The 23,590-nt window shown below is 38.5% G+C and overlaps 1 long non-coding RNA gene across 2 annotated transcripts in view; it reads left to right on the forward strand.

The window, feature by feature from the left end:
• Window positions 1–23,590, forward strand: part of LOC109562363 (uncharacterized) — a 537,301-nt gene that overhangs the window by 419,882 nt on the left and 93,829 nt on the right. For both annotated transcript variants that reach the window (XR_011567828.1, XR_011567832.1), the window contains exon 5: window positions 17,451–17,718. This is a non-coding gene — a long non-coding RNA (uncharacterized lncRNA). The remainder of the gene's footprint in view (window positions 1–17,450; window positions 17,719–23,590) is intronic.

Consider the following 23,590-nt stretch of genomic DNA (forward strand, 5'->3'; position numbering starts at 1 on the left):
AAAATGACATCTGTTTCCTTTTGGGGACACTAACTTAGGAAACAACTCTAAAGCTGGAGGTTGTAACAGTGTGTGCAGTATGGAGTGGAGGGTACACCCAGATATTGCCTGGAGGACAATATCAAATATTAATGTTGGGAACACAAAGCTAGGTGAAGGAATGGTTCCTTGGAGAACAAAAGTTGGAGATTAGAGAAAATAAGCTGATGTAAAGTTCTAGGAAGATATCAGAAAATAAAAATTAAAATATCAGGGCAAAACATAAAGTAAAAGAGACATGGCATCGAAAAATGGGATAGTATAGCTATTACATTATTCCCCATTTACCTGAAAAACTGTAGGAATGGGAACAACATGTATTTATACATGTATAAACTCCTGATTCAAAACACATAGCTAAACTAAGACAGTGGAGGTTTTGAAGATACAACAACAACTTTCTTTTATATTGGCAGATCAAAACAATAATTTTCTCTGTCCTTTAAATTTAATGAGATTTAGAGGAAAGATTGAAGGCGGGAGGAGAAGGGGATGATAGAGGATGAGATCCTTGGATGGCATCACCGACTCGACGGATGAGTTTGAGTAAGCTCCGGGAGTTGGTGATGGACAGGGAGGCCTGGCATGCTGCAGTCCATGGGGTCGCAAAGAGTTGGATACAACTGAGGGACTGAACTGATACTGAGATGCATATATGCTGAAAGTGAAGTGAAAGTGTTAGTCGCTCAGTTGTGTCTGACAATTTGCAATCCCATGGACTGTAGCCTACCAGGCTCCTCTGTCCATGGGATTCTCCAGGCAGGAACACTGGAGTGGGTTCCCATTTCCTTCTCCAGGGGATCTTCCTGACTCAGGGATCGAACGCAGGTCTTCTGCATTGCACGTGGATTCTTTATCACCTGAGCCTCCAGGGAAGCCCCCATATGTATGATGATTCCCCCACATATCTTCCAGTTCTTATACCAAATCTGAATCTTCACTTTTTGTAATGATCTGAAGACAAGATGCGTTGTCATTCAGTCGCTAAGTCATGTCCAATTCTTTGTGACCCCACGGACTGCAGTATGCCAGGCTTCCCTGTCCTTCACTACCTCCCAGAGTTTGCTCAAACTCGTGTCCATTGAGTCAGTGATTCCATTCAACCATCTCTTCCTCTGTTACCCCCTTCACTCCTGCCCTCAGTCTTTCCCAGCATCAGCGTCTTTTCCAATGAGTTGGCTCTTTGTATCAAGTGGCTAAAGTCCTGGGGCTTCAGCTTCAGCATCAGTGCTTCCAATGAATATTCAGGATGGATTTCCTTTAGGATGGATCAGGTTGGATTTCCTTGCAGTCCAAGGGACTCTCAAGAGTCTTATCCAACACCACAGGTCAAAAGCATCAGTTCTTGGGTGCTCAGCCTTCTTCATTGTCCAACTCTCACATCCATACATGACTACTGGAAAAACCATAGCTTTGACTAGACGGACCTTTGTTGGCAAAGTAAAGTCTCTACTTTTTAATATGCTGTCTTTGTTTGTCATAGCTTTTCTTCCAAGGAGCAAGTGTCTTAATTTTATGGCTGCAGTCCATGTCCACAGTGATTTTGGAGCCCAAAAATAAAATCTGCCATTTTTTCCATTTTTTCACCATCTAATTGCCATGAAGTAATGAGAATGGATGCCATGATCTTCATTTTTTGAATGCTGAGTTTTAAGCCAGCTTTTTCACTCTCTACTTTCACCTTCATCAAGAGGCTCTTTAGTTCTTCTTTGCTTTCTGCCATTAGGGTGGTATAATTTGCATTTCTGAGGCTGTTGATATTTCTCTAGGCAACCTTGATTACATCTTGTGATTCATCAAGTCTTGGATTTTGCATGATATACTCTGCATATAAGGTAATTAAGCAGGGTGACAATACACGGCCTTGACGTACTCCTTTCCCAATTTGGGACCAGTCTGTTGTTCCATGTCCACTTTTAATTGTTGCTTTTTGACCAGCATACAAGTTACTCAGGAGACAGGTAAGATGGTCTGGTATTCCCTTTTCTTTAAGAATTTTCCACAGTTTATTTCACACAGTTTGATTCATAAGGTCAAAGGCTTTAGCATAATCAATGAAGCAGAACTAGATGTTTTTCTGGAATTCCCTTCCTTTTCCTTTGATCCAACAGATGTTGGCAATTTGATTTCTGGTTCCTCTGCCTTTCCTAACTGTTGAAGCCTAGCTTAAAGGATTTTGAGCATTATCTTGCTAGCATGTGAATGAGTGCAGTAGTTTGAACATTATTTGCCATTCCCTTTGGGATTGGAATGAAAACGGACCTTTTCCCATTCTGTGGCCACTGCTGCATTTTTCAAATTTGCTGCCATATTGAGTGCAGCACTTTAACAGTATTATTTTTTAGGATTTGAAATAGTTCAGCTGATATTCCATCACCTCCAGTAGCTCTATTCATAGTGATGCTTCCTAAGGCCTGCTTGACTTCACACTCAAGGATATCTGGCTCTAGGTGAGTGACCACAATATTGTGGTTATGTAGATTATTAAGACCTTTATTGTACAGTTCTTCTGTGTATTCTTGCCACCTCTTCTTAATCTTTTACCTCTGTTAGGTCTTGGCCATTTGTGTCCTTTATTGGTAAATCATAGCAAATGAGATTTGGGAGAATTATTCAGATGATGTGGTATGAAATATGATAACTTCCAAAGATGTCTACACCATAATCCACAGAGTCTGTGAATATGCTTCCTTACTTGACAGAGGGACTTTTTAGCTGTGATGAAGCTTAGAATCTTGAGATTAGGAGATTACCTTGATTATCTGTTGGGCTTAGTATATTCACCAGAGTTTCTGAGAGTAGAGAATCTTTCTTGGCTATGGTCAGTGGAAGGGATGAGAAAAAAAAAAGAGAGATGTGAGGTGTCTGGCTTTGATGATGGAGAAGAAGACCACCAGCCAAAGAATGCAGGATGCAAGCAAGGAAACAGATTCTTCCCTAGAGTCAACAGAAGAAAATACAGTCCTGCTAAAACCTTTAGGCTGATAAGATCCATGCTGGGTTTATGGAATCATAGATAATAAATGTGTTAAGCTTAAAAGTTTATGAGAATTTGTCAAAATAGCGATAGAAAACTTATACCATGATGGATTTACAGGTCATAAAACTTGAAAATTTTAGATAAAGAAATAAAATACAACAGCTAATCCCAGTTGTCTTGGAACTAAGTTGATAAGAGTAAATGCTTATGGAAGAAAGACCCTATACAGATGTGTGTGTTGGGGAGTGGGGTAGGGGGCAACTTAAAAAAGAATAATAAGTCAGCAGGTTAATGGTCAGTTCTGCCAATTAGCTAACTACATGAAAAGTCAATAATTTATGCATAGAAAGTTTGGTATTATTCCCAAACTCAAGAATATCTACTCTTTTCACTTCTGTAGAATATGATAGTGATGGAGAGAGAGAGATACCTTGGAGGAAGGGATGGAAACCCACTCCAGTATTTTTGCCGGGAGAATCCCATGGACAGAGGAGCCTGGTGGGCTGCAGTTCGTAGGGTCGCACAGAGTGGAACACTACTGAAGCGACTCAGCGTGCAGGCACACCTGGAGACAAAGACCAAGGAACTTAGAGTTCACAGCTGAGCAAAAGCTCACTTCTGCCACCCGAAGTCGCCCCAAACATCCACTCTCCTGCTCACTTCTGTGTGCTCTTCTGTTGAATAGCGTACCTGTTTATGTTTCTTAATTGCCGTCTCTAGGGGTGAGCATGCACATTTGGTATACGATTTCCAGGAATGAAACTTAGGCTTGCATTGGGAATGATTATGGAGATTTTGATCACACTCTCAATATTTACTTTGGTTTTGATTCTATCATTTTAATACTGATTTCTCAAAAATTATCATGAATTTACTTCTGCATTTATGAAGAAATAAAACATTCTGACACCTTGTTTTGCCCGTTTCAGAAGGAATGACTACAAGAATCTTGATATGCTGTAGAGATTGATTTTAAGAAAGTGACCCATAGGTTCTTTATAGCCAGTGATTCCAGGAGAGACTAGAGAGTTGGAAATGAGATTCCTCCCTCATTTAGAGAGAGAAACCAAGCAGGTTTCCAACACTTAAAGGAACGAAAGGATAAGATATGTTAATAAAATAAATCCATGCATGCAGTTCATTTCAACAGGTCATAACTCAATTTGAAAAGAAGTTATACCAGGAGAGAAAGAATTTTAAAACTTCTTCTAAAGGCATTCAATATTTTTTGAAAAATTGATGCTTTAGATTTTATGATGAGGATGCTTTAAAAAAACAGAAGTCAGCTGGATAATTCAATGCCTGGAGATTTTTCTCCCCACATTGTCATGTTTCAATACAGTTCACAGCTGTATAAATAATGCCATTCATAAACAGAACTCGGGCAAATTCAACTCTATTTCTATTAATGTGGAATGTGCTAAAATTTTCCATTTTTGTTTGCTTAAAGGGCATGTAAGTCTTGGCACACAAAAGTTCTCTTGTGTTCACATAATTGTTTCAAAAAAAAGTTAAAAAGCCACCTTAAAATCCTAAGGGCACCAAGCAGTCATCCTTCCAAAGAGGTCTATATTTTCAGACATTACGTGTATTACTGATTGTGGAACAAAATCCACTGCATAATTTCTGTGGTTGTATAAAACTGACAAAACAGCTGGGAGATAAAAACTTACTGGTTGCTCTTTGCCCAGATTTTCTTTCATCTCCCTCTGAAGAATTTGTTTTCAGAGCATACACAACACAATCCGAAAAGGGAGGCTTTTTTTCTGAATGAAACATTTTCTGTCTTAAGCAAGTTCTAAAGTGGTCTAAATGAGCAGCTTTAGAATCTGATGATACCTACTCCACGGAGGCCTGACGGTAAGTCATGTAATACATCGATGAGTTTATGGGTTTCTCGGTTAGTAATTCCAGATGGTGAGTCTGTGCTTCAGCTGTGCACTCTGTGTAAATCATCTCACTCACAATCAACAGATATCCAGAAGCACTTTAAATCGAAACATTTATTTTTACCAGTTATTTATAACTTTCAATAGCATCTCCTTCAAGAATATGGAGCCCCTTGTTTTTCCTAAAATTGAGCGCTTTCTCTGGACGGCAGGTTTTGGCCGGGTATGTGCTGCCTGAAACAAAGCTTTTCCTGAGGTTTTTGTGCATTCAATATATTTGTGGTTTAATCTGAAGAAATACGGCTTACTGAATCTTCTGTCTCCCTCAGCACTACCTTCTTGCCAACTCTTATTTTGGACTGGAATGTACTTCAAAAGGAAAACGTGTTTGCCACAGTTGAAAAATGATTGCTGTTAATGCCAGGGTCTTGGTATCAGCTCTTCAAACCACTATCATTAATCTTAATTAGAAAACTAAAGCAAAGGTTTTTACCATTTGCAATTAATATGGGACCTAATTTGGATTCAGATTCCAAGCTGAACTCACTTGTCTGCCTGTGTTGGACAGCGTGTTTTATACCTGCCAGTACCAATATTGTTCTAGTGACCGAGGAGAGAGCAGTGCCTTGACTGACATCAGAATAATCTGTGTCGACCGTAAGCATTAATCTTATTTAGAAAGTGAAGCTGAACTTTGTCAAAGAAGAAAGATCTAGGGGGAAAAAGAAAGAGGAGAGAAATTGACTTCAAGGCTCCACATAGTATCAAAGCACCAAGGTTTCATCTTTGACTTTTTTCCTTGGGAGAGGTGGTAGATTTGGCCATTTGTAATGAAGGTCTTGTCCTGCACTCTTTCGTGTGTTATTCCTCATTCTTCAGAGGAGACATGTGACACTTGAGCTCTTCATGGGAAAACTGTCCTTTTTAGATAGTATTTTAGAGAAAATATCTCTAAAGTCTTAGAGACATTACCTCCAACTTGGTACACGTTTCAAGTCACTTTTAATTGAATTTATCTTAATTTACTAAACACAGACATATCTGTAAGAAGCTATTAGCCTAGACTATTTATTATATATTTATTATATTAAAATCACCATTGAGCTCACCTTCAATGTGAACCTCTAAACATGGATGGACTATTCTTTCCTAAAGGTCTGTGAGTGAGGCTGTGAGTTTCGTATCTTCTCAGGAGTGTAGTGGCTGGTTGGAAACTGAACTGTGGTGCTTAAAATTTAAATGAAAATTGTCTGATATTCAGAAGATTTTATTTTCAAAAATTTTACCAACTGCTGTAGTAAACTGATGCTTGTATCCATGTAAATAAGCATACAGATATATACATATATATGTATATATATATGCTGCTTCAGTCGTGTCCGACTCCGTGCGACCCCATAGACGGAAGCCCACCAGGCTCCCCCGTCCCTGGGATTCTCCAGGCAAGAACACGGGAGTGGGTTGCCATTTCCTTCTCCAATGCGTGAAAGTGAAAAGTGAAAGGGAAGTCGCTCAGTCCTGTCCGACTCTTAGCGACCCCAGGGACTGCGCCTACCAGGCTCCTCCGTCCATGGGATTTTCCAGGCAAGAGTACTGGAGGGGGGTGCCATTGCCTTCTCTCTCTCTCTCTACACACACACACACACACACACACACATATATATATATTTATATGTGTATAAATTAAGTTTATCAAAGCCTGTGTGGATATACATGTCACATGATTTACACATTTTTTGAATATGAAAAAAGAAGATTAAAAAAGGGTATATAGTAGTAGTCAAATCAGGATGATATTCCTTGTATCTAATTTTTAGTAAATTGATTATTAACTTGCTTTTCAGTTTTAAAACACACAGACAAAGCTAGGATCAATATCTAAATGTTTATCTAAGTTTTATTTGACTGGAAATATGGAGTCAGACTGCTAAACATTCTTGTAAAAAGGTTTTAAAATAGTTCTCATATTGTCTCTATTTAATTAAACTTTTTATGCCTTGATCGTAGTAAATATAGAGTACAAAGCATTAACATGACTGAAGCTGGGTGTTCATATATGGGTATTTATCATATGAATTTATGTATATTTTACCCATATTTGAAAATAAAACATTAATGTGGTCAATAAATATTGATTGACAAAGAGCAAAATTAAATAGAAACTTAAACATGCCCTCTGACTGTACTGACTTCAAAATATATCTCAAATGTATACCCCAACATAAACCTTGCCTCAAAATTCACCCTTCTTACTACTTGTGTGGACCCATTACCTTACTCTAACCAAACAGCTGAATTTCAGCCACCATGAAACACCCTGGAAGGAGCACTAAGGGAGATTGGCGACTGTCAAGAATTTTCACTTGTTCAAAGTGTGTTCACTTTTGCCTGGTCAGTTTCACCATGGGAATGGTGTTTCTGTTTATATAATCTGGTTTTCTGTGTGTATACAAGTGACTTTTCAATGTTAGAAATTTCCCATCAGAATGCTCTTAAATAGTGCTATTCTGGCTCTGAAAGATGGTGGATGAATTAACATGGGAACCTTTGCGTAGACAATATTCATTATTCTTAGTTAGAAAGTCATATTTTCTGATGGCCATGAAAGGGTTTTATTTTGTTTCTGAATTCTCAGCTGGCAACTAAATCAAAAACCCATTTCCAATAACTGCCAGTACATAGCTCACATATTCCTATGCTTCATTTTCTTCAGCTATCCTATAAGGTGTAAATGTGATACAGCTGCTGAATAATCTTCTCTTGCAAAGGGCATTCGTAGACACCTAGTTTGTATTTTCTTATCACTCAGTTTCTCACTAAATACAGCTTTGTCTTTATCTTCTAATCTCTAGTTATAAACACCTTCATTATAACCTGAGGGAACTGTGCTAGTAAACATGGTGAATTGGGAAATGTCTTTAAAATCTGTAGTTATTAAATAATCCCAGAAACAGGGAAATACTTCGTAATATATTTGAAAATACTTTAACTGTGGAATATATTGCCTTCTTCTTTCAGAGTTTTTTTTTTTTTTAACTTATTATTTGTAAGGTTTTAAAAAAGTGAAAGGACCATATCAGAGGTAATTTTGGCAATCCCAGAGGTAGCCCCTGTTCTGCATATAGAACCATCTGTAGAAAGATACCAAGGACAAATTGCCTATTAGGGCAAGTTGTACACTTTTGTTATTTCTTGGGGTCCCTTTCAAATCAATACTATCTTTTCTTTAATCATAATAAGGAAGAGATCCAATGGATTAAAGTTGAAATAGCATTACATTTTGAAAATGTGAACTAACTAGTCCAGTCTTTCTTGAAGAACACATTATTAAATTGGCTCATCAGCTTAATTACTTTTTTTTATTTAAGGTCTTTGAATACACAGTGACTCTGGACCACGATGTAAATGGCAGGCTTTCATACTGAGCTAAGTATAGTGAGATTCATTTTGGCATCTGTCCATCAGCTTATTTATTCTGCCTAATGTAGTGTTATGATATGTATGTTTCAGAATTTTAGGTAAAAAACCCAGGTAATCTAGAAAAAATACTGTCTAAATTAAATTATTTAAAATTTATTTTTGAATTAAAGGTAAAAAGCTTATAACACTCTTAAACAAAAATTTCTATATTTTATTATGTCCTTTTGAAAAATGTATCATTGACTTGCAGAAATACTTTCTTATAAAGTCTAAATATTGATACTGACCTCTGGTCGGGGGGAACAGCAACATGAAGAATAGAATAAATGCTTCCATATTATTTTCTTATAAATTTATGTTTAGAAATAGTAACTTTGAAACAAGTGGGGCCAAAGTCTAAAACTGTCAAATAAGAGAATTATATTAACTCAAAGGGCTTCTCTTGTGGCTCAGCTGATAAAGAATCTGCCTGCAATGCAGGAGACCTCGGTTTGATCCCTGGGTTGGGAAGATGCCCTGGAGAAGGCAACAAGTACCCACTCCAGTATTCTCCCTGGAATATTCCAAACTGTTTAAGTTAGAATAATACCCAGCATTTTGAGTTTTCAATCTCAGGAGATAGATTTGTTCAGTCTTGCAGTATTTTCATTGTATGCTTTTTCTAGACACCACTAGAGGCCACACAACTCCAAAAATATATAAGTGATAACATGGATTGCTAATGAAAGCATAAAAGAAAGTAGAAAGCTAAGTGGAAGGATTACCACTGTCTTCATGGTAAGATTTTAAATTCAGATTTTCCCTGGAAGACTTTAGATGGCCCTTGTGAACTCATTAACACTTCTGCACCTTTTATCTCCTTCTCTATTGCAACATATTGTAATGTTGCACATCTCTTATACACATCCACTTACACAGAACATATATGTATGTGTGTGTGTGTTAGTCGCTCAGTCGTATCCAGCCCTTTGGCAACCCCATGGACCTATAGCCTACCCCATGTAGCCTGCCAGGCTCCTCTGTCCATGGGATTTCCCAGGCAAGAGTACTGGAGTGGGTTGCTATTTCCTTCCTAGGGAATCTTCTTGACTGAGGGATCAAACTGAGGTCTCCTGCATTGCAGGCAGATTCTTTACCATCTGAGCCACCAGGGAAGCCCATAAATTTATATATGTGACTGCCCACAGCAAACAGAGTCTTGAATGAAATATACTTCTGAACCTTCTGAATTATCCATTAGATAACTGAATTTTAAAATGTACTGTATTATAGATTGCTAAAAAGTTGCTTGCTTTCTTTTTATGTTTATTTTTATATTAGGAAAAAAAGACTTTAAATAGCAGTTTATATTTGTGACAAAAATATGGCCATTCTCTGTGTCAAACTTTACGTTATGCCACAAACATATTTTTATAATAATTATGTGAAGACCCACGGAGACAAGCTACCTTCTTTCTCCAAGAGCACACCTCCTCCCACATGGTCTGAGAATAGTGTGGGGATAATGTTTCATTGCCAGTAAATAAACCCGTCTTCTGGATCTTTTCTTACATCCTAAGTAAAATTAAATGTAGCATTTTCAGCCTGGTTTCTAAATGTTGTGTCTGCCAGTCGGCAGCTTGTCACCTTGAGCAGACTTAACCAATTAGTTCAGTTCTCTGGTTCCTGGCTAGACTTGAATCGCAGGAAGCTTTCACAGCATCTCTGCGGAAGTTTAAAAAGTGGCCTTTATGGTGAATAAGTAGCGTCTAGGCTCTGGGAATTTGTTTTGTGAAAAACCAGGAGCACCTGGGCTGATTTTTATAGAAGACATAATATTTCCAGGCTTTTCTCTGAGCGCCGTTCATCGTGCGCACCTCTGTTTCCCGATGAGTAATGTAGTTTCCCCTTCTTTTTCAGCTAGAGAAAGAGCATACATGACATCATGATAGCAAAGCAATATCTAAGGCAGAATTCCCCAGATTTTAAACTGCAACTGCTCACACTGACAATTACTAAGTGATGGTATTTCAAAATGAACAGATCTGAATCCTACAGGATTTTTCTTCTATCCAGAAGGATGTGAAGACTCCTCAGGGGATATAGAGGCACATGAGGCCCAGTGTTTCCTCCCAGGAAAATAACAATATAGATATAAACTTTAGAGTTTATCTTTAATAACAATCTAACTGCATGCTATTTTCTGAGATACATCTGAAGTAGTTAGAATAAAAAACTAGTAAGAGATAGAGAATTATCACAAGCAAGATAGGAAAGCAGAATGGCAATACCATTCTTGAAGAATTCAAAGCAGAAAGTGTTAAACAAAGTAATACTTTAGGAAAGCTCAAAAAATTAATATTTGCCCTCTAAACAAGATAGCTTTGTGACACAAAAATATGTTATGAACACAATGAAATATAGACAAAGACTATTGATAAGATTCTTTGAAACAACTTTATCAATGTTTGAAAATTAAATGAGCTAACATTAAAGAGGTATAATGACTCAAGTAATTTAAGTAATTTTGAGATATGTAGATATCCTTGAGAGATATATATGCTGCTGCTGCTAAATCGCTTCAGTCGTGTCCGACTCTGTGCGACCCCTGAGACGTCAGCCCACCAGGCTCCCCCGTCTCTGGGATTCTCCAGGCAAGAACACTGGAGTGGGTTGCCGTTTCCTTCTCCAATGCATGAAGCTGAAAAGTGAAAGTGAAGTCGCTCAGTCGCGTCCGACTCTTCACAACCCCATGGACTGCAGCCTACCAGGCTCCTCCATACATGGGATTTTCCAGGCAAGAGTACTGGAGTGGGGTATATGTGTATATATATATGTGTTATATATAATTGTCTTTGGATATGTGGCTGCTTCTCATACCTAATATATTTAAGTATATTTTGTGTTATATTTATACATCATATAAAATTATATTTTTATATATTATATAAAAATTATATTATATTATAGGTATCTATACCTTTTTTCTAAATAAAAAAGCTTACATGAGATAAAAAATCAATCAATTCCAAAATTCAGATATTATATGTTTTTGCTTTAAACACCTTAAAAATGACTGTAAAGTATTAAAAACTTTAAATATTGATAGCTTTTGGCACTCATAAAAATTATCATGCCAAGTAACTCTTATATAATGGAAAAAGAAATGGCAACCCACTCCAGTATTCTTGCCTGGAAAATTCCATGGACAGAGGAGTCTGGTGGACTACAGTCCGTGGGGTCACAGAGAGTCAGACACGAGTGAGCGACTGCGCACAACTCTAACATGAAGACATAATTGAAGAGATATTTAGTGTTCATGTGCAGGGGTTCAGGAGCATTTTATGTTTTAAATGTGTCAATACTACCTAAATCTAGACTTAGTGTTGCTCAGACAAACTGCTTCCTAAATGAATATAAACTGTTTCTAAAATCTATATAGAAGTAAAGGGCCAAGGATAGTCAAACCTTACCAGTAAAAGAAAATAAAATAGGGAATCAGATTGAAATCTTAGTATAAAATGGAAATATTACTGTGTGTAGGTCATTCTGGGATAAGTAATTGTCAATAGAAGAAAGTGGAGGATTATTAAAAAGACCCCTGCTTCTGAGAAATTTTGCTTTATGACAGATGTGAGATGGTAGAATTTTGGGCAAAGGAATGACTGTTATCTAAGTGGACTTAGAAAACGCTCGTTTCTGGACCAAACAGCAATAAAACGATAATACGTCAAAGACTGTCAGATTTCATTGTATACAGATTAAGAACTTTAGCTTGTGAAAATATGTTTAGTGAAAAGACAGAACACAAACTGGCGTTAGATATTTGCAATATATGTAAACAATAAAATATTAATTTTCAAATATATAACTCTTACAGGACAATCAGTAGACAAGTGAACAAAATTGAAACAGTATTTAGGCATGAACAGGTATTTTTCAGGAAAAGTAATACAAATGCCTAAAAGAGGTGTGAAGATGTGTAATAATCACAAAATTACAAATCAAGATAGCTATACGATGCTATTTTAGATTCATTCATTAGGTAGAAGTTAAGTCTGACTCTACTGAGTTTCACATGTGATGTGCCTCAGGGGGTCAATTATGCTGGTAGAGAATAAATTGTGTAGTAAGTATGGGAAACAATTTGACTTTGTCTTGTAAAGTTAACTTTTGTTTCCCCTATAATCCAATAATTTAACTCCTAAGTATTTACATTGTAAAGGAGACAGGGATCAAGACAATCCCCAAGAAAAAGAAATGCAAAAAAGCAAATTTGCTGTCTGAAGAGGACTTACAAATAGCTGTGAAAAGAAGGGAAGCAAAAAAGCAAAGGAAAAAAGGAAAGATATACCCATTTAAATGCAGAGTTCCAAAGAATAGCAAGGAGAGATAAGAAAGCCTTATCAGTGATCAATGCAAAGAAATAGAGGAAAACAATAGAATGGGAAAGACTAGAGATCTCTTCAAGAAAATTGGAGATACCAAAGGAAAAAGCAAGAGAGTTCCAGAAAAACATCTATTTCTGCTTTATTGACTATGCCAAAGCCTTTGACTGTGTGGATCACAATAAACTGTGGAAAATTCTGAAAGAGATGGGAATACCAGACCTCCTGACCTGCCTCTTGAGAAACCTGTATGCAGGTTAGGAAGCAACAGTTAGAACTGGACATGGAACAACTGGTTCAAAACAGGAAAAGGAATTCGTCAAGGCTGTATATTGTCACCCTGCTTATTTGACTTCTATGCAGAGTACATCATGAGAAACGCTGGGCTGGAAGAAGCACAAGCTGGAATCAAGATTGCCAGGAGAAATATCAATAACCTCGGATACGCAGATGTCTTTGCTGCTGCTGCTAAGTCACTTCAGTCATGTCTGACTCTGTGCGACCCACTAGACGGCAGCCCACCAGGCTCTTCTGTCCCTGGGATTCTCCAGACAAGAACACTAGAGTGAGTTGCCATTTCCTTCTCCAGTGCATGAAAGTGAAAAGTGAAAAGTGAAAGTGAAGTTGCTCAGTCGTGTCCTACTCTTAGAGACCGCATGGACTGCAGCCTCCCAGGCTCCTCCATCCATGGGATTCTCCAGGCAAGAGTACTGGAGTGGGTTGCCAGTTACTACTCCAAGAGTTACCACTCTGAGGGTTGCTTGTGGACTGGGAAGCCTGGTGTGCTGCAGTCCTTGGGGTCACAAAGAGACATGACTGAGCAACTGAACTAACTCCAGGGGATCATCCTGACCCAGGGATTGAACCTATATCTCTTGCATTGACAGGCAGATTCTTTTCCACTGTATCACCTGGGAACCTCTCCCCCCTCAAAAAAAAAAAAACTCTGAAACATCATAAATGCTTTAAATAGATGAATTCGATAGATAAATAAAAAAATAATGGTAAATAGATAAATAAATTTTACGACAATCACAAAATGGATATTATGCATCAGGAAAATTAAATGAATTACAGCTGTATGCCATAACATAGATAATTTTGATATGATAGTAACGAGGTGGAAAAATGACATGCAGTATGATGACCTTTATATAAAATTCAAAAAAGGAAATGTAAATTGATATTTTTCATATGCAAAAAGACTTTCTAGTAACAGTGGATGTGAAAAGATTGTTAATATAAGAAATATGACTAGAAAAATAAAAATGAAAGTTAATGAAGTGCTTAGTTGAGCAAAGGGTGTGTGGTCAGATTAACAGTGTATTCACTTTTGATTAAAGAATAAATGAACACATTCTCCCTGAAAAACAATTTATTACTATCTAAAGACATTTTAAAACCTTTTCTTGAAGTGGTGATTCTTAGAATCAGTTCCTAGAAATAATCAGTGTACAAAGTTTTATAGGTAAAGATATCCATCACATTATGATTGACAGTAAAAATTAGAAATAAATGAAATGTAAACTATTATGATCAATAAATTATAGTGTATACATAAAATGGATGTTAAGCAATCATTAAAATGATGTTTTCAAATTTTAGAATAATCATTTAATTATTTTATACAAACTAATATATATATAATAAAATTATTTTAAAAATCAAGCAGAAGAATCAAGAAAAAGAACATACTATATCATCATCCACAAATTAGACCTTGGGCAAGTATCATTCCTAGTTTGTGTTTCTCTCTCTCTCTTCACATACATATGCACATATATGTGTATATATCTTATATTTATTTACATAAAATAAATGAGTGCTTATATTTTATATGTGTATATTATACACAGGGAGATCCCCTGAGTTTATTAATTTACAGGAATATCTTTCTATTGCCACTGTATATGTGCGTGCTAAAGTGCTCAGTTGTGTTCGATTCTTTGTGATCCCACGGACCATAGCCTGCCAGGCTCTTCTGTCCATGGGATTCTCTAGGTAAGAATACTGGAGTGGGTTGCCATGCCCTTCTCCAGGGGATCTTCCCAACTCAGGGATCGAACCTGCACCTCTTACATCTCCTGCAGTGGCAAGTAAGTTCTTTACCACTAGTGACACCTGCATTGTTTTGGAAATACAGAAAAAAAAACCATCTCAATTGTATAAGTAAAGAAATAATTATTTGCATTTTGCCATATACAGTTATGTTTTTTTAAGTTCTCATGTAATATGCAATCAACTGGTAGAACCTTGTTTATGAAGTCTATTAAATGTATGGTATAAAGAAAGGTTAAATACAGTAATGTGCAAATGTGAAAATTTTTGAGGGCCAGAGGATGGTTTAACCTTAAATGAGTTTCATAAAATCAAAATTTATTCCGTTTTATGTCTAGCACTCACTGCATAGGAAGTAAACTCTCTTTGCCCGCCTTCATTTTCCGAGTCTCCATGCTTGAAGAGAGCGGTGTGTTAGTATCCTGCAGCACTCGTTTTGCTAACCCACTATGACTTCTGGTTCCCAATGACCAGGCCCATTTCAAAACCAGTGCTGGATTTGGCAGAATATTGCCACCGTTTTGTTTTAACAAGCTCCAAAAATGAAACAAAGATATGAGTAGCATCTCTTTTCACCTTCTTAAAGAAAAGATTGTATTCATATATACCTGAATCATCCCAAATAACTATAGGGCTCTGAAACACAAGAGCCATTTATCACATTTGGTTTCCTTCACTTCAACAAATGGAAAACAGGACACTTTAAGGATTTCCCCAGAAATTTAGAGGGTTAAAGTTTCAGTATTCAAAAGTGAAGTTACTCATTTAAGATTGAAAGTTTGCTGACAGTAAGTTCGGGAGTCATGATGGCCTCAAAAATGTATAGTTTGATCACAGACTATTGGCTTGTGGAATAACTACAGTAAGAAAGATTGGGCTTTTGAGTCTGTGTTCCAATGTGAGGTATATTATATATAACACACTACTCTTCGCATTAGGAGGTGAGAGGTGTATATCTTGACTTAATTGGAAATATCCTTCTCCCCTGGAAGAGATGATTCACAAAGCCCAACTTGGGCAAGGACGTTCACAATTCAAAATACAAAGCAGACTAGTGCAGTCATGGGAACAATAAGGAACTGAATGGACTGCAGGCACATCTCTTTAGTTCATTGCAAACGGAGTTAGGCCTGGACTATTTCATTTTGGATTGTTTTTTGCAACCTCATAATCTCTTTAATGGCAGTAATTTGTTAATAAAACAGTGGTAATGAAACAGAAGTATCTGTTTACAGCAGTGCCCATGTATTTCTTGTGCTTAAGCCTGCTTTCATTATTTACAGGGAAAGGTACACATTGGCTCTGGCATACATCAGTAATAGAAAACCACTTTATAGGAGGATAGGAAAGGACATCACCAGTAGAGTATAATGTGTGTCTGCAATCATTATTGCCCCCTTTGGAGTGTTTTTTCAACCTTAAAGCAATAGATCTTGAAGCAAGCTAAAAGCTGCAATACAAATATAGTTCATCTTTAGTCCTTTAAACGATATTTCTTTGACCTGAATGGGCTCTCTGATCAGCATTTACCTCTTCAGTCTTTCTCATTTCTTGACTTGGGAACCTACACTCTAGTCTGAACCAATAGTAATTCTAGAAACAAAATTATATTTCAAAGATATTTGAATTTTATTTTTTTCTTCTGTTTCATGTCTATTGATAGCACAGTAGGTTTGTGTCTATAATCTGTATAAAATACTAAGGATTCTTGACAAAACATCAAGAAAACAATCACAATTCTCCAAATCTAAAATACCAATAACGAAAAATTCAATTCATTGAAAATAAGTAATATAATAATTGATACTCTACAGAGAAAGACCAGCTTTTTTTTCAGTTTTGGAAATTTTATTTTAGTTAAATTTAATAAATAAATTCAAATATAATATTTTTAAAGACATTATTTAAAATATATTTTGCATTTGAGAAATTTTTCTCAGTATGACAGCACAGAATACTGTATGAGAAGAAAGGCTATCTAAAATGCAGTTCTCTAAGTCTACTGTAAGCAAAAATCCCTTTATAATACAGTTTATGTTGTAGTACTCTGTCATATCTTTCATAAAAATCTGAATTCTTTGAAAATTGGTAGACAGTTACAACAGAAGGTTATAAAAGCTTTATCTATTATGTCAAAACATGTTCTATTAATTAATAATGGATTGGCAAGAGAAGTCTTCTCATTTTAATGATTCCAAAATCATGGATTTTCTGTATCATAGGACTTGCCTAAAATGCCAATCTGTATATGTCATTTCGCCGTATATCAACCATGATCCAATTCCCAACTACACTCCACTGCATGGCCGGTGGCACAGCATAACCCTTTTTAGTCAGCTTCCTCATATATAAAAAAGAACAATGACAATTCCTGCCATAGATGGAATTTATTCCTAAAGAAGATCTTGCATCAGAACACAAAGTGGAAATAGAGGAAATGTTTGTTTAACATTAGCTTATCAGTGATATATTTCAAGGAAGTAGTGAAGTCATCATTTACAGTGGTATTTATTGGGCTGTATATTCATGGCTTGAAACTGAGATTAAGGGATGGGGGATTTTATGTGCCTATTAAAATTATTTTCCTGCGACTAATTCTATAAGATTGTAAAACAAACTGTGAAATAATTCATGAAAACTATGAAGTCAGGGTACTTTGGAGAAATTGTTCTGTTCATAAATGTTGCTCCTTTCCAGTCACCAGCCTTACGATGCCACAGGCAGGCACAGACACAGAACTATACCCACCGGAAGGGAGGAGGCATGTGTCTATGGAAGAAAACTGGGATGTTCTTATAACCTCCTGCAGAATCTGCCAAATGCACGTGAGTGGTTTCACCTCTTCAGATCATCTCCTGCGGCTAAGCGCTGAGAGAAAGATCAGCTACCTAATTTTCCAGGCTTGGTGCAAGTCGAAAATGTAGGACCTCTTTCTTCGAATAGCGGGAAACAAATGCTAAACAAGGTATGTCAAATAAAATCCCTTTCTTCTGTGCTGCTTCTACCTCTTTCACAACCTGAACTATATATATTTTTTTTTAAATTTACTATGTAGTGGCCTGCCCTTTGGGCATGGGGATTTCTGGCGGGCTAGTGCAGAAGTTCACAGGCCCCTCAGAGGCCTCTGCTCTGTTTGACAAGTGTGCAAGTGTGCAAGGCCCGCCCCCTGCCCAGTGCACACCTCCTGCCAGACACCAGACCAACACTCTGACTCTCATAGTGAACCAGGGGGTCAAGCAGGCTCAAACCACGGAGGACAGACAGCCTCTGGGGTCACTGTGACCTCTGCCCTGGGAAGTATCAGCTGCCTGGATTGCGGGGGCGGGGGGGGGGGGGGAGCGGATGTGGATAGTGAGAGGTTGGGGGCGGGGGTTGGTGGAAAAGACCGGCCCCTGTGTGTCTCCTGCGGGTTGTGCCAAGGAGAGGGACAATCACCCCTTGATCTCACCAGGACCAACCTTCACCTTCTGGGCACTGGTGACCAGCCCAGGCTGGCAGTGCAGGGCGGAGCCTGCGCGGCTCAGAGAGGGAGAAGGGGTTTGAGTTTCTAAGTCTCCGGGGGGGCTCCCTTGCAAATCCCACGTTCAAAACTAAAATTCTTCAGAATTGCAAAGAAGTGACTGAAGATGCCGGAGAAGGAAATGGCAACCCATTCCAGTGCTCTTGCCTGGAAAATCCCATGGATGGAGGAGCCTGGTAGGTTGCAGTCCATGGGGTCGCTAACGAGTCAGGCACGACTGAGCGACTTCACTTTCACTTTTCACTTTCATGCACTGGAAAAGGAAATGGCAACCCACTCCAGTGTTCTTGTCTGGAGAATCCCCAGGACGGGCGAGCCTGGTGGGTTGCCGTCTATGGGGTCGCACAGAATCAGACACAGCTGAAGCGACTTAGCAGCAGCAGCGGCAGCAGACCGAAGATGCCTTAAACCCCAGGTGCGGGCGCGGGGCGCCTGCAGAGTTTCTGCCGCTGCTCTGGTTGCGGGCGTGTGAGGACAACCCTGGCCCAGAAGAGGCACAAGGTATGGAACCCGTACTCCCGGGCTTCTGAGCAGATCGCTCCCGATGTAAAAGACGTGCCTTCGCGAAGCATCAAGAAATGTTGAAATAGTGGTATTTCAATTAAAATTATTTATGAATCAAGATCCAAGCAGCATCCTCTGAGTGAGGGTCCTGTGGAGTAAGACCCTCTCTGGAGCTGTTGCCTGGCCCGCCCACAACCTGGCTTCCCAGCCAGTCTAACTGCCTTGGGGACCTCCCCACAGTGGGGGTTATGTTTATTACCGAACTGATCCTCCTGCCTGCCTCTCCCACTGCCTTCCTTCCTTGACTAGGGTCACTAAATGTTTTTCCTCCTGTTTCAATAGCTTCTATTAGGATTCTCTGTGTGATTTAATTAAACAAGGTGCTCCCTGGAATTCAGAGGCAAAGTCAGAAAACACTTTCTGAAATGGAAACAGGAATACCGTGAAATATGTGAAATGAGGTGGAAAGATCTCAAGGCTGCTGTTTCTATTACTTTTCTCTTTAGAGAAATCTGCTTATTCTCTCCCCCATCCCTGCCTCAGCTTCATCCCGAGAGTGAGGATAGGAATGCGTCTTCCACTCTTGACCAAAAGGCCTCCTCCTTGCCTGCTCTTGCCTGCTCAGGACACTGCTTTGTCCCACCCACTCGAGACAACTCTTGCCATGTAGTCTTTTGAGAATTTGGCGACCAACTCAGGGTCCTGTCATTACTTCAGGTCTCTCAGGTGATCCTGGGAAACTCAAGGGCTGTTTGCGTGATGAATCCAGCTCCAGGGCCATTTGATTTTCAAGGTGAAAGCACCATATCTCTTCCGAGGCCACCCACACCTGAGGTTATCAGTGCAGCTAGTCTTCATGACAGCTCTTCCAGATTTGGAGATCCACTGCTCCCATCATACCCAGCGTTTCTTTAGGTATCTCACCAGCTTGCTCTCCTAACATTTGCTCTTCCACACCCATCACAACTTGCAGAGCCTTGCCTTCCCCCCGCTCCTGAAGCTTCTAGGGCCCTACTGTGGTGCCCTTTTTTTTCATTTTGCACTCTCAAATCCTTGGGCTCTCACCTAATTCGTACTGTGTTTTTGTTGTTGTTTTCAATACAGCCACTTGGCAAAATTTCAACTTTGATTCCACTCACATCCTCCTCCTCTGGTTCTGTGCCTTGTAAGTGACATAATGAAGGAGGGAAAATCTTGAGTTTTGCTTCAAATCTATGGTTTCAAGTCTTCATTTGAGCCAGACCTTCCTTGTCCTCCGGAGTTTAGTGTTTGTAGCCATAGCCAGCTTTTGTACCCATTCCCTGGGTGTGCACTCACTTTTTTGCCCCTTTCCTCCCGTACTGGAGTCTATCTAAGTACACCCAGCAAACGACTTTCCTACTTCACAGAAAAGCTGGAAGCGGAACATTTCCACAGATGTACTTCCTCTTCCTCTCAAAACGATAAAGATATATGTATCTCTGCTAACTCCACTCCTCTACATTCTGACTCTGTGCATGAACAGAAGGGTTACCTGGTCTCTCTTTGGGAAATATGCTTCTCTTAATCATCTCTTCTTTCTTATCTTTAGAAGCATCTTACTGTTTGTCTCTTTTCCTCCAACATATAAAAAATTGCTAATTTTTCCCACTGTGTGTGTGAAAGTGAAAGTGAAATCGCTCAGTCGTGTCCAACTCTTTGTCAACCCCATGTACCAGACCCCATTGGATTCTCCAGGCAAGAGTACTGGAGTGGGTTGCCATTTCCTTCTCCAGGGGATCTTCCCAACCCAGGGATCGAACCCAGGTCTCCCGCCTTGCAGGCAGCCCTTTACCCTCTGAGCCACCAGGGAAGATATATATATATATATATAAATATATGTGTTATATATAAAACAAAAATTATTTTTCCCATATCATTTTACTTTATCTCTATTTCACAGTTAACGTTTTTGAAAGACTATTCTATGTTGGCTGTCGCAGGTGCTTACATCTCATTTATAACCAAACATTCACCCCCAATTCATTTCTAAACATCCTGGGGACACCAAAGATATTCTAAAGACACTTTATTCTCTTATCCAGTCTAACTTACGTGAAGTGATTGGTATCACTGATTATCCCTGCCTTCTTGATTCTACCTTGCACACGTGCTAATTCACATAAACATTCGCTATTTACCCTTCTCTTTTAAACAATTTTCTTCTTCCTTCTGTGACCGCTACTGCTTTGTCCCTTTCATAGGCTTCTCTCTCTCTCTCTCTCTCTTTTTTTTTTTTCTGTTTCAATTTGGGAGAAATTGGGACACATTTTTTCCCTATAATTTCTAGGTGAAATTATCCAAACATATGAGTTTTGGGCTCCTGCTTCTGACTAAAATGGAAAAAGAAAGATGGAGTTTGTCCTCCTGCCTAAACAACTAAAAAAATATGAATAGGTCTATGAAACTTTTATTTTCTTAACACTGCAGATCAAGCAATCAAAGCCAGCGAACCACGAGAGACAGGAAATAAGTGAAATGAGACTGATTGTCCCTGTTTAGTGCTTCAGGGACTTTCTAGGTCGTAGTTCAGTAAAGTGGGCAACCAGGAGGGATTCAGCAGACTCACTGGGATGAAGGAGCAGTGCTGAGAAGAGAGGACAGAGGAACCAAGGACATCTGCAGAGGCCCTCTAGTCTTCAGCAGAGTAATGACGGGCAGAATTTTTGAGGGAGCTATTTGAGGCAGGAAAAAGATCACCCTAAAGGGTTAGAAGAAACAGTATCTAGAGCTCACATATGGCTGGGGAGAGTACCTGTTCCCCACTTTTAATGAACAGCTACATAATATGTGTGACATTTAATACAGTTCTCAGAATGCCTTTCTTAGTATTGGGGAATTATTATCCCAAAAGTAAATGCTGCTTTGGTCCCACTTAACAAGTCTTAAGAGGAAGACTGAAAGGCTCTAACCATATACAAGTAAGTTAACTGTGTCCCAGAGTAAAGCTCAAGAATAAATATAGTAACACAAAAATATCTACTACTCAGCAAGGTAAAATGTACCATGTATAGCATATCATAAAAAATGTAAGGCATCTTATGAAGCAGAAAGATATGACCTATAAAGGGAAGAAAATCCATTAAATCAAAACTAACCTGGAAGTGATGCAGATATTAGAATTAACAGGTGACATAGATGTTAACTGTATTCCATGTATTGTAATAGATGGAAGAGAGATTGATAATGTTGTGTAGTTAAATGGAAGATTTAAAAGACCCAAAACAAACTTACAGAAATAAAAACTACAGTGTCTGAGAAAGAAAATCACTGAAAGAAGTTAATTGATTCTGTATTACAGAGGATAATATTAGTAAATTTAGCTATAAAAACTCTGCCAAAAAAAGAAAAAACTAGGGAAAAATAAAACTAAAAACAGAAACATATACACCTGCAGGTTGACTCTTCAAGTGGCCCGTTATATCTATAACTAGAGTTCCCAAAAGAGATTAAGAAACAGAAAATTCATTTTTGGAAATTATCACCAAAAAGGTTCCTAACATGATGAAAATTATTAACTCACAAATCCTAGGAGCTTAGTAAGTCCCAAACACAGACATGTTACTTTCAACTTCCAGATATTTGTGGCTATCAACTAGGAAAGACATATCTCCCAGATTAACTCCTTTTTTATATAATCAACCTATTAGACAGCCTTAACTGGATGTCCTATATATATGGATACCTTACAGGAAACATGGCTAATTGTTCACCTATTTGTGAACCAGTTTTTACTGAGGTACTTATATGTTCCCAACAATGCAACAGAGATCAAAATTAGACAATGGAAAAGAAACTGCCTTTGGACTTTAAGAGTCCATATAAAACATACATATGTATATATACACACACACACAAAATATTTAAAATACAATATGTTAAGTTTCATTACGGTGATGACTAAAAGATGAAAATACCATGGATCAATTCAGTTCAGTTCAGTTTAGTTGCTCAGTCATGTCCGACTCTCTGTGACCCCATGGACTGCAGCATGCCAGGCCTCCCTGTTTATCACCAACTCCCGGAGTTCACTCAAACCCATGTTCATTGAGTCCGTAATGCCATCCAACCATCTCATCCTCTGTCATCCCTTTCTCCTCCTGCTCTCAATCTTTCCCAGCATTAGGGTCTTTTCCAGTGAGTCAGCTCTTCACATCAGGTGGTCAAAGTATTGGAGTCTCAGCTTCAAAATTAGTTCTTAGAAAGAACACCCAGGACTAATCTCCTTTAGGATGGACTGATTGGAGAAACCAAATGTGACCGAGAAGGTCAGCTTAAAATGTACTGTTATTTCACTTAAATGCTGAAAGTGGTACCTTGACACTTTTAATTGAGGTATTTTATAACAATGCAGCTACCACTGCCTGGCAGGTAGGAGGCCTCACGACTCCAGTGCAACCGTGGTGGCCTCTCCACCAGAGGATGCTCCTCCTCTGCCCAGAGATCTCCCTGCTCAGATAAACAGATGACACCACCCTAATGGCAGAAAGCGAAGAACTAAAGAGCCTCTTGATGGAAGTGAAAGAGGAGAGTGAAAAAGCTGGCTTAAAGCTCAACATTCAGAAAACTAAGATCATGGCATCTGGTCCCATCACTTCATGGCAAATAAATGGGGAAACAGTGGAAACAGTGGCTGACTTTATTTTTCTGGGCTCCAAAATCACTGCAGATGATTTTAAAATTAAAAGCCATGAAATTAAAAGACGCTTGCTCCTTGGGAGGAAAGTTATGACCAACCTAGACAGCATATTAAAAAGCAGAGAAATTACTTTGCCAACAAAGGCCCATCTAGTCA

This window comes from Bos indicus, chromosome 7, assembly GCF_029378745.1.
Source record: "Bos indicus isolate NIAB-ARS_2022 breed Sahiwal x Tharparkar chromosome 7, NIAB-ARS_B.indTharparkar_mat_pri_1.0, whole genome shotgun sequence".
In the NCBI taxonomy this organism is placed as follows: Eukaryota; Metazoa; Chordata; class Mammalia; order Artiodactyla; family Bovidae; genus Bos; species Bos indicus.